The sequence below is a fragment of the Sminthopsis crassicaudata genome, chromosome 3, assembly GCF_048593235.1.
Source record: "Sminthopsis crassicaudata isolate SCR6 chromosome 3, ASM4859323v1, whole genome shotgun sequence".
Lineage (NCBI taxonomy): Eukaryota > Metazoa > Chordata > Mammalia > Dasyuromorphia > Dasyuridae > Sminthopsis > Sminthopsis crassicaudata.
In genome coordinates this window covers 281,166,203-281,179,566 of record NC_133619.1, presented here as the reverse complement: position 1 = coordinate 281,179,566, position 13,364 = coordinate 281,166,203, and the positions used below count along the sequence as shown (strand labels likewise).

At 37.2% G+C, this 13,364-nt stretch overlaps 1 long non-coding RNA gene across 1 annotated transcript in view; it reads right to left on the bottom strand.

Moving 5' to 3' along the window:
* The window catches only part of LOC141561367 (uncharacterized), a 69,345-nt gene extending 56,457 nt beyond the window's left edge, over nt 1–12,888 (bottom strand). The window contains exon 1 of the long non-coding RNA XR_012488033.1: nt 12,509–12,888. This is a non-coding gene — a long non-coding RNA (uncharacterized LOC141561367). The remainder of the gene's footprint in view (nt 1–12,508) is intronic.
* Between the last annotated feature and the right edge of the window lie 476 nt (nt 12,889–13,364).

Below are 13,364 nucleotides of genomic sequence, written 5' to 3'. Positions count from 1 at the left end.
AAAAAAACAATTTAAATACCAAGGTGCCACAATAAGGGTCATTCAAGATCTGGCTGCCTCCACATTAAAAGATAGAAGGGCCTGGAACCTGATATTCCCTAAAGAAAAAGATCAAGGACTGCAACCAAGAATGAACTACCCAGCTAAGTTTAGCATCTTTTTTTCCATGGAAGAAGATGGTCATTCAATGAAATAGAGGAATTCTATATGTTTCTAAGAAAAAAACCAAACTTAAACAAAAAACTTGATCTACATCCACAAGACTGAAGAGACACAGAAAAAGGTACACAGAACCCTTGAGAACTGTAACTCTGTTGTGGGTATATAAAAAGCACTCAAGGATAATTTGATTTTACTGATATAAAAGAAAAAAAGGGGGGTGTAGTAAAGGGAAGGAGGTCGTTTCAGAAAAAGGGGAAGGAATGATAAAAAGAGGGAAACTACATCCCATGAAGAGGCATACAAAATACACCATATCTGAGGGAACTTAGTGAGGGGGAGAACCATTGTGTGAATCTTACTCTCATCAGGAGAGGTCCAAAGAGTAAATAATTAACATATTTGTTTTTCAGAGAATTTTCTCTCACCTCATTAAAAGGGGGGAGAGGAAAAGGGAAAAGGAAAAGGAGAATAAGTGAAGGGACTTGGAGGGAGGGAGGAGGGATACAAAAAAAAGGGGGGGAGGGTTGCACGTCACAAGGGGGGGTCTGTAAATTAAATATCGGGGAGGGGGATCAGGGGGGTCACGGGAAAAAGCATAATCTGGGGATAATATGATGGCAGGAAATACAGAATTAGTAATTTTAACTGTAAATGTAAATGGGATGAACGCTCCCATCAAACGGAGACGGATAGCAGATTGGATCAAAAGTCAGAACCCTACAATATGTTGTCTACAGGAAACACACTTAAAGCAGGGAGATACATACAGAGTAAAGGTAAAAGGTTGGAACAGAGCCTATTATGCTTCAGGTAAAGCCAAAAAAGCAGATCAAGCAAAAGCAGAAGTAGATCTCGTTAAAAAAGATAAGGAAGGAAACTATATCCTGCTAAAAGGTAGAATAAATAATGAAGCCATATCAATACTAAACATATATGCACCAAGTGGTATAGCATCTAACTTTCTAAAGGAAAAGTTAAGAGAATTACAAGAAGAAATAGACAGTAAAACTATAATAGTGGGAGATCTCAACCTTGCACTCTCAGATTTATACAAATCATACCACAAAACAAACAAGAAAGAAATTTAAAAAGTAAATAGAACATTAGAAAAACTAGGTATGATAGACCTTTGGAGAAAACTGAATGGCAATAGAAAGGAATATACTTTCTTCTCAGCAGTTCATGGATCCTATACAAAAATATACCATATATTAGGACATAAAGATCTCAAAATTAAATGTAGGAAGGCAGAAATAATAAATGCCTTCTTCTCAGATCACAATGCAATAAAAGCTACATTCAGTAAAAAGTTAGGGGTAAATAGACCAAAAAGTAATTGGAAACTGAATAATCTCATCTTAAAGAATGACTGGGTGAAAGAGCAAATTATAGAAACAATTAATAATTTCACCCAAGATAATGACAATGATGAGACATCATACCAAAATCTGTGGGATGCAGCTAAAGCAGTAATAAGGGCAAATTTTATATCTTTAGAGGCTTATTTGAAGAAAATAGAGAAAGAGAAGATTAACGAATTGGGCTTACAACTTAAAAGGCTAGAAAAAGACCAAATTATAAACCCCCAACCAAAAATTAAACTTGAAATACAAAAATTAAAAGGAGAAATCAATAATATTGAAAGTAAAAAAAAACTATTGAATTAATAAATAAAACCAAGAGTTGGTTTTATGAAAAAGCCAATAAAATAGATAAACCTTTGGTAAATTTGATCAGAAAAAAGAAAGAGGAAAATCAAATTGATAGTCTTACAAATGAAAAGGGGGATCTTTCCACCAATGAAGAGGAAAATAGAGAAATAATAAGGAGTTACTTTGCCCAACTTTATGCCATTAAATTTGATAACTTAAGTGAAATGGATGACTTCCTCCAAAAATATAGGCTTCCTAGATTAACAGAGGAGGAGTTAAATTGCTTAAATAGTCCCATTTCAGAAAAAGAAATAGAACAAGCTATTATTCAAATCCCCAGGAAAAAATCCCCAGGGCCAGATGAATTCACATGTGAATTCTACCAAACATTTAAAGAACAATTAGCCCCAATGCTATATAAATTATTTGAAAAAATAGGGGATGAAGGAGTCCTACCAAACTCCTTTTATGACAAAGACATGGTACTGATACCTAAACCAGGTCGATCGAAAACTGAGAAAGAAAATTATAGACCAATTTCCTTAATGAATATTGATGCTAAAATCTTAAATAAGATGTTATCAAAAAGACTTCAGAAAATCATCGCCAGGATAATACACTATGATCAAGTAGGATTTATTCCAGGAATGCAGGGCTGGTTTAATATTAGGAAAACTATTAATATAATTGACCATATTAATAATCAAATTAATAAGAACCATATGATCATCTCAATAGATGCAGCAAAAGCATTTGACAAAATCCAACATCCATTCCTACTTAAAACTCTTGAGAGTATAGGAATAAATGGACTATTCCTTAGAATAATCAGGAGGATATATTTAAGACCGTCAGTAAGCATAATATGCAATAGAAATAAACTACAACCTTTCCCAGTAAGATTAGGAGTGAAACAAGGCTGCCCACTATCACCATTACTATTCAATATAGTACTAGAAATGCTAGCCTCGGCAATAAGAGCCGAGAAAGAGATTCAAGGAATTAGAGTAGGAAATGAGGAAATCAAACTATCACTTTTTGCAGATGACATGATGGTATACTTAGAGAACCCCAAAGACTCTGCTAAAAAGCTACTAGAAATAATTCAAAATTTCAAAAAAGTGGCAGGATACAAAATAAATCCACATAAATCCTCGGCATTTTTATATATCACTAACAAAATGCAACAGCAAGAGATACAAAGAGAAATTCCATTCCAAACAAATATTGAGAGTATAAAGTATTTGGGAATCCATCTACCAAAGAAAAGTCAGGAATTATATGAGAAAAATTACTGAACACTTACCACAAAAATAATATCAGAGTTAAATAATTGGAAAGACATTCAGTGCTCTTGGATAGGCCGAGCGAATATAATAAAGATGACAATACTCCCCAAACTAATCTATTTATTTAGTGCTATACCAATCAGACTCTCAAGAAACTATTTCAATTACCTAGAAAAAATAACAACAAAATTCATATGGAAGAATAAAAGGTCGAGAATTGTAAGGGAACTAATGAAAAAAAACTCAGAGGAAGGTGGTCTAAGTGTACCTGATCTAAAGCTATATTATATAGCAGCAGTCACCAAAACCATTTGGTATTGGCTAAGAAATAGACCGGTAGATCAGTGGAACAGATTAGATACAAAGGACAAAAAAGTGTACATCTATAGCAATCTAATCTTTGACAAACCCAAAGATACTAACATTACGGATAAAAATTCATTATTTGGAAAAAAACTGTTGGGAAAACTGGAAATTAATATGGCAGAAATTAGATATGGATCCACACTTAACACCATATACCAAGATAAGATCAAAATGGGTCCATGATTTAGGTATAAAGAATGAGATCATAAATAGATTAGAGGAACAGGGATTAGTCTACCTCTCAGACCTGTGGAGGAGGAAGGAATTTATGACCACAGGAGAATTAGAGATCATTATTGATCACAAAATAGAAGATTTTGATTACATCAAAGTAAAAAGTTTCTGTACAAACAATACTAATGCAAACAAGATTAGAAGGGAAGTAACAAATTGGGAAAATATTTTTAAAAACAAAGGTTCTGACAAAGGTCTCATTTCCAAAATATATAGAAAACTGGCCCTAATTTATAAGAAACCGAACCATTCTCCAATTGATAAATGGTCAAAGGATATGAACAGACAATTCTCAGAGGAAGAAATTGAAACTATATCCACTCACATGAAAGAGTGTTCCAAATCACTACTGATCAGAGAAATGCAAATTAAGACAACTCTGAGATACCACTACACACCTGTCAGATTGGCTAAGATGACAGGAACAAATAATGAATGTTGGAGGGGATGTGGGGAAACTGGAACACTAATACATTGCTGGTGGAGTTGCGAAAGAATCCAGCCATTCTGGAGAGCAATCTGGAATTATGCTCAAAAAGTTATCATACTGTGCATACCCTTTGACCCAGCAGCGCTACTACTGGGCTTATATCCCAAAGAAATACTAAAGAGCAGAAAGAGACATATATGTGCCAAAATGTTTGTGGCAGCTCTTTTTGTTGTAGCTAGAAACTGGAAGATGAATGGATGTCCATCAGTTGGAGAATGGTTGGGTAAATTGTGGTATATGAAGGTTATGGAATATTATTGCTCTGTAAGAAATGACCAGCAGGAGGAATACAGAGAGGCCTGGAGAGACTTAAATCAACTGATGCTGAGTTAAATGAGCAGAACCAGAAGATCACTGTACACTTCAACAACAATACTGTATGAGGATGTATTCTGATGGAAGTGGAAATCTTCAACCTAAAGAAAAGCCAACTCACTTCCAGTTGATCAATGATGGACAGAGGTAGCTACACCGAGAGAAGAAACACTGGGAAGTGAATGTAAATTGTTAGCACTAATATCTGTCTGCCCAGGTTGCATGTACCTTCGGAATCTAATGTTTATTGTGCAACAAGAAAATGATATTCACACACATGTATTGTATCTAGACTATATTGTAACACATGTAAAATGTATGGGATTGCCTGTCATCGGGGGGAGGGAATAGAGGGAGGGGGGGATAATTTGGAAAAATGAATACAAGGGATAATATTATAAAAAAAAATATATATATATATATAAACTCAATTGGACATATACAAAAAGAAGTTAAAAAAAAAGCTAATGAAGAAAATAACTCATTAAAAATCAAAACTGAATAAATAGAAACGAATGATTGCTGAGGACATCACAAATCAGTCAAGCAAAACCAAAAAAATGAAAAAAAAAGAAAGAAATATTACATATCTACTTGGAAAAACAACAGACCTGGAAAATAGATCTAGGAGAGATTATCGAAGGATTATTGGACATTCAGAAAATTATGATGAAAAAAGGAGCCTAGATACTATTTTACAGGAAATCATCAAAGAGAACTGCCTAGAGGTAATAGAACCAGAAGGAAAAATAGGCATTGAAAGAATTCATCGAACACCTTCTGAACAAGACCCTTAAAAAAAAAAAAAAAAAAAAAAAAAAAAAAAAAAAAAAAAAAAAAAAAACTCCACAGAATATTGTGGCCAAATTTCAGAACTATCAGAATAAGGAAAAAATATTGCAAGCAGCCAAGAAAAAAAAAAAAAAAACAATTCAAATATCAAGGTGCCACAATAAGGGTCACGCCAGATCTGGATGCATCCACATTAAAGGATCAAAGTGCCTGGAATCTGATATTCTGAAAGACAAAAGAACTTGAAATGCAACCAAGAATAAGCTATCCAGCTAAGATGAGCATTTTCTTCCATGGAAGAAGATGGACATTTATTGAAACAAATGAACTTCATTTGTTTCTAAGGAAAAAAAAAAAAAAAAGATCTAAACCAAAAGTTTGATCTCCAACCAAGAGAAGCAGAAAAAAGCAAAAGGAACTCTTGAGAACTGTATTTCTGTTGTGGATATACATAAAGTCCACATGTATAATTTGATTTTACTGATATAACATAAAAAAGGGTAGTAGAAATGGAAAGGGCATGGTGTCAGTAAAAGGGGAAAGGAGGGATAAAAAGAAGGAAACTACATCCCACAAAGAGGCAAAGAAACCTATCATATCTGAAGGAAGTTATAGAGGGGAAGGAACATTGTGTGAATCTTACTCTCCTTAGGGTTGGCTCAAAAAGAAAATAATTGACATATTTGTTTCATAGAGAATTCTCTCTCACCTCATTAAAAAGTGGGAGAGAAAAAGGGAAAAGGAAAAGAGTAATAAGGGAAGGGAACAAAAAAGGGGAAAGGATTTAAAGGGTGGAGGGAAGAATACTAAAGAGGGAGGACTGCGTGACATCCCCATGCATTTACTACTGGGGAAGGGGCTCAAGGAGGGTAAGGGGGAAAAAAAGCATAATATGGGGATATTATGATGGCAGGAAATACAGAATTAGTCATTTTAACTGTAAATGTGAATGGGATGAACTCTCCCATTAAGCAGAGGCAGATAGCAGACTGGATCAAAAGTCAGAACCCTACAATATGTTGCTTACAGGAAACACATTTATAGCAGGTTTAAATGTTGAGACCCTGGATATATTAGAATCAGGCAGAGTCAGGATAAGCAAAAGTCTTTATTCTTGGTCTTTTGCAGTTGTGGTCAGGGCATTAGATCTAGCAATTTCCACACCTCCTTCTCTCTCCACTGCCAAGAGAATGATCAATCTCCTCCTCCTATTCCATTCACTAATCTCACTTCCCCTTCTTTGTCCACACTCACCTATCAGGCTAGCACAGAATAGTTGAGTAGGGTCATCCTCCAAACATGTGGTAATAGAGAATTATCCAATTGGTAATTAGCCTCAAGTGCCAGCTTACCTTGCATTTGCTCAGTTCAAGCCCTCTACATCTTCTGCTTTCTTTTGTTTTAGAACACATGTGATCAAGCCATCCCTGACTTGTCAGGGAGGTGAGAACCCCAAAAAAGAGATTATCACACCCTCCTTGACTTCTCAGGAATAGAGGTGAAAATACCAAAAAGGAGGTGATCACGCCTCCCCCAACTTCTCAAGAAGGTAGATGAAAAGCACCAAAGGGAAGGAGGGATTGCTAGCAGGTTTCTGGGCTGAAGGATCTTATTAGAGACAGGTATACACATCAGCATGGGAGGTATTACACAAGCATATAATAATAATGCACAGGCTATTAGTGATCAATCTCCCCACAGTCAGTGAAGGTTCAATGTGGTGTAACAAACATGAATTGTACATGCAAGTAGTGATATAATAAACAATATAAATCAACATGGTCTTGTAAAAAGATTTCCAAAAGTCCTAGAAGGAGGGTATGCAAACATTAGTCACACATATGTCTTCTTCAGCAACCAAGAGATAGTCCAAAACCAATCTATTGTCCATTGCTTCATGTGTCAGGGAATCCAATGATCCCCACAAGTTTTTGAAGTCCTGCAACAGTCTTTTTATATGTTAGGGAATCCAATGATTCCTACAGGTTTTGAAGTCCTACAACAGTCTTATGATGTCTCAGAGAATCCAATGATTCCTGAGGACTTTTAGTCCTACAATAGTCTTATCATTTCTCAGCTAATTCAGTGATTCCTGAGGGTTTTCTAGTCCAACAATTTTTGATGTCCATGAATCAAAGACCTGATGTTTCTTGGCTCTTCTCCTTTGTTTCAAGGGTCTGCATCGTCTCTCTCTAATTGGACAAGCCTAATACGGCTCATTGGTACCCATCTGATATCTTCTCCATCTGTGGAGATACAAGCAAACCCTCTCTCCCAAGCAGTTAACCTATCTGGTCCCTTCCATTCACCACTTTCTCTACAGACCTGGCAATTATCTAAAGACAATGGAGCTGCTCGCACTGGACACTGTCCTTCAGGTGGGTTATAAAACCTGTCTGCTGGAACCAGTGAATCGTTATCAAAAATTAAAAAATTAATGTTATAGAGAACTAAATTTAGAAGTTCTCTAGGGTTCCCAGTGGCTCCCCCTTTCTTTTGTTTTTGGAGGAGTGTCTTAATATCTCTGTTTCTTCTCTCTACTATTGCCTGCCCTTGAGGATTAAATGGTATGCCAGTGGTATGTAAAATCTTATACTGTGCACAAAAGTGTGCAAAATATTTAGAAGTATATGCAGGTCCATTGTCTGTTTTTATTGCTTGTGGCACACCCATAATTGCAAATGCTTGTATGAGGAATTCAGTGATCACTTGGGCTGTCTCTTTTGCTGCTGGCATTGCAAAAGTGAATCCTGAAAAGGTGTCTACCACGTGGATAAAAGATAAATGACCAAAAGATTTATAATGGGTCACATCCATTTGCCAAATTTAATTAGGTCTTAAACTAAGATCCTAGAGGGAGTGTAGGAGCATGGAAAGGAAGGTAAGCTGTACAGGCTTTTACTATGCTCCTAGCTTCTTCTCTTGTTATTCCAAATTGTAAACATAAAGCTCGGGCAGCCTGATGATATTTAGAATGAGATCCTTGTGCTTTTTGAAATAAAGGAGCACTGGCCAACATGGATAGAAGGCTATCTGCCTTTGAATTACCATCAAAAATAGGACCTGGAAGTCCACTAGTGGAGTGGACATGCAAAATATAAATCTTACCTGGATGCTTTCTCACTCACTCTTGAAGTTCCTTAAAGAATTGATATATATTGGGAGCTACAAATTTTATTTGTGCTGTGGCAATTGTTTGCACCATACCTACTGAATAGCCCAAATCAGATATTATATTATATCTCCTGTTTAATAAGCAAGAGCTAGAATGATTGCATACAATTCATTCTGCTGAGTGGACTGAAAAGGAGTTCTGATTACTCCCTTTATAGTTCAGTCACGATTAGTATACAGTGCAAATATTATGTTTGGATGCATCTGTAAAGATAGTTGGTCCTTTAAGAGGAACTTTAGAAACCTTTTCTTCAAGAACCCATTGCCAATTATGTAACAGTCTGGTTATCTTTAATGGAGACCCCTGTGTAAAATTTGGAGCCATGGCTAATAAAATTTGCCACTCTGGGATGGTTTCACAGTACACATTAACTTGTGTATTAGTATAAAAGATGTATATCTTGTCAGGTCTTATCCCAGATAATTGTACTGATCACTTAATGGCCTTTAATAAAAAAATCTAGCCACAAGCACTGAATAAAGAGTAAACCTTTGTTCTGGCTATGCTGGGAGGTTCACCCACTCTATCACACTGTCTCCTTGATGAAGGACTGCTGTAGGTGCCTCCTGTGTAGCAAAAACTGATATTTCCAAGGATTTTTGAATGACTCTTTCAAACACATTGGATAAAGCCAGTTCAACTTGTCTCTTGAGCTTCCTTTGTAAGCTGGCGTGAAGAATTTAAAGCACTGTCTCCCCTTAAAATGGCATATAATGGTAGTCAAGCCTAACATGGGATGCATCCATTGGATATCTCCTATCAATTTCTGGAAGTCATTTAAGGTATTTAGCTTCTCTGTTCTTAAGGAAAGTTTTTGTACTCTAAGCATCTTAGGATGTACTTAATATCCTAAATATTGAAAAGGAGCATGTCTTAGAATTTTTTTTTCTGGAGCTATGTGCAATTTATAATTCTTTAGTGTTTCTATGGTTTTTTGTAGACATGCTTCTAACATTTGTTCCTCAGGTGTACATCCCAATATATCATCCATGTAATGTAATAACATTATTTTTGGAAATGCTTTTCTTACTGGAGTAAGAGCAGCAGCAACATACATTTGACACATAGTAGGGCTGTTTTTCATTGCTTTCGGCAAAACTGTTTATTCATATATTTTATAAGGCTCAGCTAAGTTAACGCTGGGTACTGAGAAGGCAAATCTTTACATATCCTCCTTATCTAGAGGGATAGAATAGAAACAATCCTTCATGTCTATAACCCAAAGAGGCCATTCTCTAGGCAACTGAGAAGATGGAAGTCCAGGTTGAAAAATTCCCATAATTTCCATCTGTTCATTTACCTTTCTTAAATCAGTCAACATTCTTCATTTTCCAGATTTCTTTTTTACAACAAATACTGGGGAATTCCAAGAACTTAGAGAAAGCTATACGTATCCTTGGTCAAGTTGCTCCTGTACTATGTCTAATAAGGCCTGAATTTTATCACTACCTAAGGGCCACTGTTCTATCCACACTGGTGGATCAGTTTTCCATTGGATAGGAACAGGTGAAAGTGTTGGCAGGCCTTCAACACCAGCCCTGCCTAAAAAAACCAATGTACTCATTTTTAGCCCTAATGGTTGTAAAATGTCTCTTCCTTACATATTGATGGGGCTTTTTTCAACTATAAAAAGAGTAAAAACTCCTGTTTCACCTTCAAATATCCATCTCAAAGGGGTAGCACTAACTTCAGCTATTGATCCTCCTACCCCAGACATGTAGGTGTCTGCCTTAGTCTTTGGCCAGTGACTGGGCCAGTTGGCACCTCTAATGACTGTGCAATCCTCACCTGTGTCCACCAGTCCTTCTAATGGTATGCCATTTATATAGATGGTGAGCATAGATCGGTCAGCTGTCACAGCTGCTGTCCAGTATATTCCTGGGTTTTTGCTGCTTGGAGTCAGAATGTGGGTGACTATCAGCAGGTTGCTTATTAGGGGTCTGTATCAATAACCCCGATGCTACTACTTTCCCTGGTTGATAAGTCACACATTGTCTACCTCTGTTAGTGACTGGCATGTTATCTACACACTCCCCAGTTTCCCACATCAGTGTATGAATGAACACTGTTTTGTAAGTACTCTCAGGAAGGAAAATCAAGCCTACTGTGGCTGGAGACAAGGGATCCATAGGCTGGAGAGGAACAATTTTCACCTCTCCTGGGGTATCTCAGTTGTCCCAGATGCATACAATTCTATCCTCCCTAATTGTAATCCCTTCTATCAAGTTGCTTCCTGGCTGATTGATTGTGTAATCCCTTTCTCCCATCAGATGGCTTCCTGACTGATTGGCCATGTCTGGGTATTGGACTTCTAGGCACTCTCTGGGTGTGGCATCGGCTGCCATCATGCCCCAAGGGTTTTTTGCCTGGAGCCCTGGAGCTGGGCCCCTCATCCCGATTCCCTGAATCAGTCTACATTCTGATGCCCAATGGAACCCTCTGTTGCATTTTGGGCATGGGGTATTGGGTCTTGTTCTCTTACCCTGTTTTCTCACTATGTCTCTATGCCAACATTGAACTTTCAGATGTCCTACTTTACCACAGTGAAAGCATTGATGAGTCTCTCTGGAAATCCCTTGCCAAAAGGGACCCTGTCATTTCATGTTGGGATCTTGGGAAGTCTGCATCATATCCTGTCTATAAAAGGTATTTGTGCCCACTGTGGCACAGCATCTTATGATCTCCCCTAAAGGAGCATGCTTGTATAGTCCTAGTATAATCCTTCTGCAAACCTCGTTAGCATTTTCTTTAGCAAGTTGCCTTACCAAAGTGTCTGTTCTTATATTTTCACCATTAGTTTATATGATAGCTGTCTGCAAATGTGCCACAAAATCATCAAAGGGTTCATTTGATCCTTGTACAATTTTTTGTTAAGGTCTCGCCCTTGTTTTTATTGGGGAGAGAAGCCCATGCTTTGATAGCAGCAGCAGCAATTTGCTCATCTGCTGCTATGGAATATTAATCTGTACTGAAACTTCTGCATAAGAACCTACACCTGTTAGTTGGTTACAGGTGATTGAAGTTTTAACTCCACATTGATTATTTTGTTGGGCTTGTATCCTACAGGGCTCACTATATTCAGAAAGCCACAATAAGTTTTGTCCAGGTTCTAAGCACATCCTTGCTATGGATTTCCAGTCACTAGGGGTTAAGACTTCATAAGCCAAATTCTGTAATAAAATCTTAACATAAGCTGACGTACCCCCATAGAGAGTGCAATATTTTTTCAAGTCTTTGAGGATGTCTATATCAAAAGTGTATCTTCTATTTTCTTGACCTGAAGAGTTAAACTGTTGAATCATGGGGAAAAGTTGAACTCTCAGGCCCCCTACATTCCTCCCTTCTTCAGTGGCTTTGATTAATGCCTTTTGCAATCTAGTCATAGGAGGGGGAGGTGCTGGTGATATCACCACCCTTCCCACTTCTCCTTCCTCAATCCCTGAAGGTGGAGTTGATGTGAGCCTGTCAATAGGCAAGGTTGAAGTTGCCTCAAGTGAGCCAGAATCACCATGCCCTTGAACCTCATTTAAGTCCCCTTGAGCTCTGGAAAAGTCTTGAAATTGTTTATTGTGTTTTTTTTTTCCCTCACATTTCCTCATCTGGCTGTTTCTAAAACTTTTCATTTTTCTACAACTTGCAAGATTGTTTAAGGTCAATTGAATTATGTTGTATATATAAAATACCTCTGTGGAAATTCAATGAGAATCTGTTTTTGTATGGAATTCTTTAAGTTGTTCTCCAACCAGTTTCTAATTAGCTACACTTATTTTTTCTTCCTCTAAGAATCAAGGGGACATGCATTTTAATGTGCCCAAGAGTCTAACAATCTGTACCCAGGTTATAAGTAAACTTTGCTCCTCAATTATCTTAAGCATGCTTTCTATAGCACCACTTTGGAGTGGGGATGGGGGTGGAGGTGGGGATGGGGACTAGGGAGAATCTTTACCTAACATCTGCCACATTTCAGCTATAAGAGGTTGTTAGTTTAGCCCTTAACAACATAAGTTCCTTGTTTGTCTATTAAAATACTCACCTAATTTCCTGGTAACCAGAGGACTTCAGTAGAAGTATGGTGCTTGGCCGACATATTGGACACCAAATGTTGAATCCCTGGATATATTAGAATCAGCTGGAGTCAGAATAAGCAAAAGTCTTTATTCTTGGTCTTTTGTGGTCCAGCTCAGGAGAATACATCTAGCAATCTCCACACCTCCTTCCTCTCTTTCCACTGCCAAGAGAATGAATCAATCTCTTCCTCCTATACCACCCACTGATCTCACTTCCCCATTCTTTGTCCACACCCACATATCGAGCCAGCACAGAATATTTGAGTAGGGTGATCCTCCAAACATGTGGTAATAGAGAATTGTCCAATTGGTAATTATCCTCAAGTGCCAGGTTACCTTGCACCTGCTCAGTTCTAGCCTTCTACAGGTAAAAGGCTGGAGCAGAATCTATTATGCTTGAGGTGAAGTGAAAAAAAGCAGGGGTAGCCATCCTTATCTCAGATGAAGCAAAAGCAAAAACTGATCTAATTAAAAGAGATAAGGAAGGAAACTATATCCTGCTATAGGATACAATAGACAATGAAGCAATATCAATACTAAACAAATGTGCACCAAGTGATGTAGCATCTAACTTCCTAAAGGAGAAGTTAAGAGAGTTGCAAGAAGAAATAGCAAAACTATAATAGTGGGAGATCTCAAGCTTGCACTCTCAGAATTAGATAAATCAAACAACAAAACAAATAAGAAAGAAATTAAAGAGGTAAATAGAACACTAGCAAAGTTAGGTATGATAGATCTTTGGAGAAAACTGAATGGTGATAGAAAGAAGTATACTTTTTTTCTCAGCAGTTCATGAAACCTATACAAAAATTGAACACATAT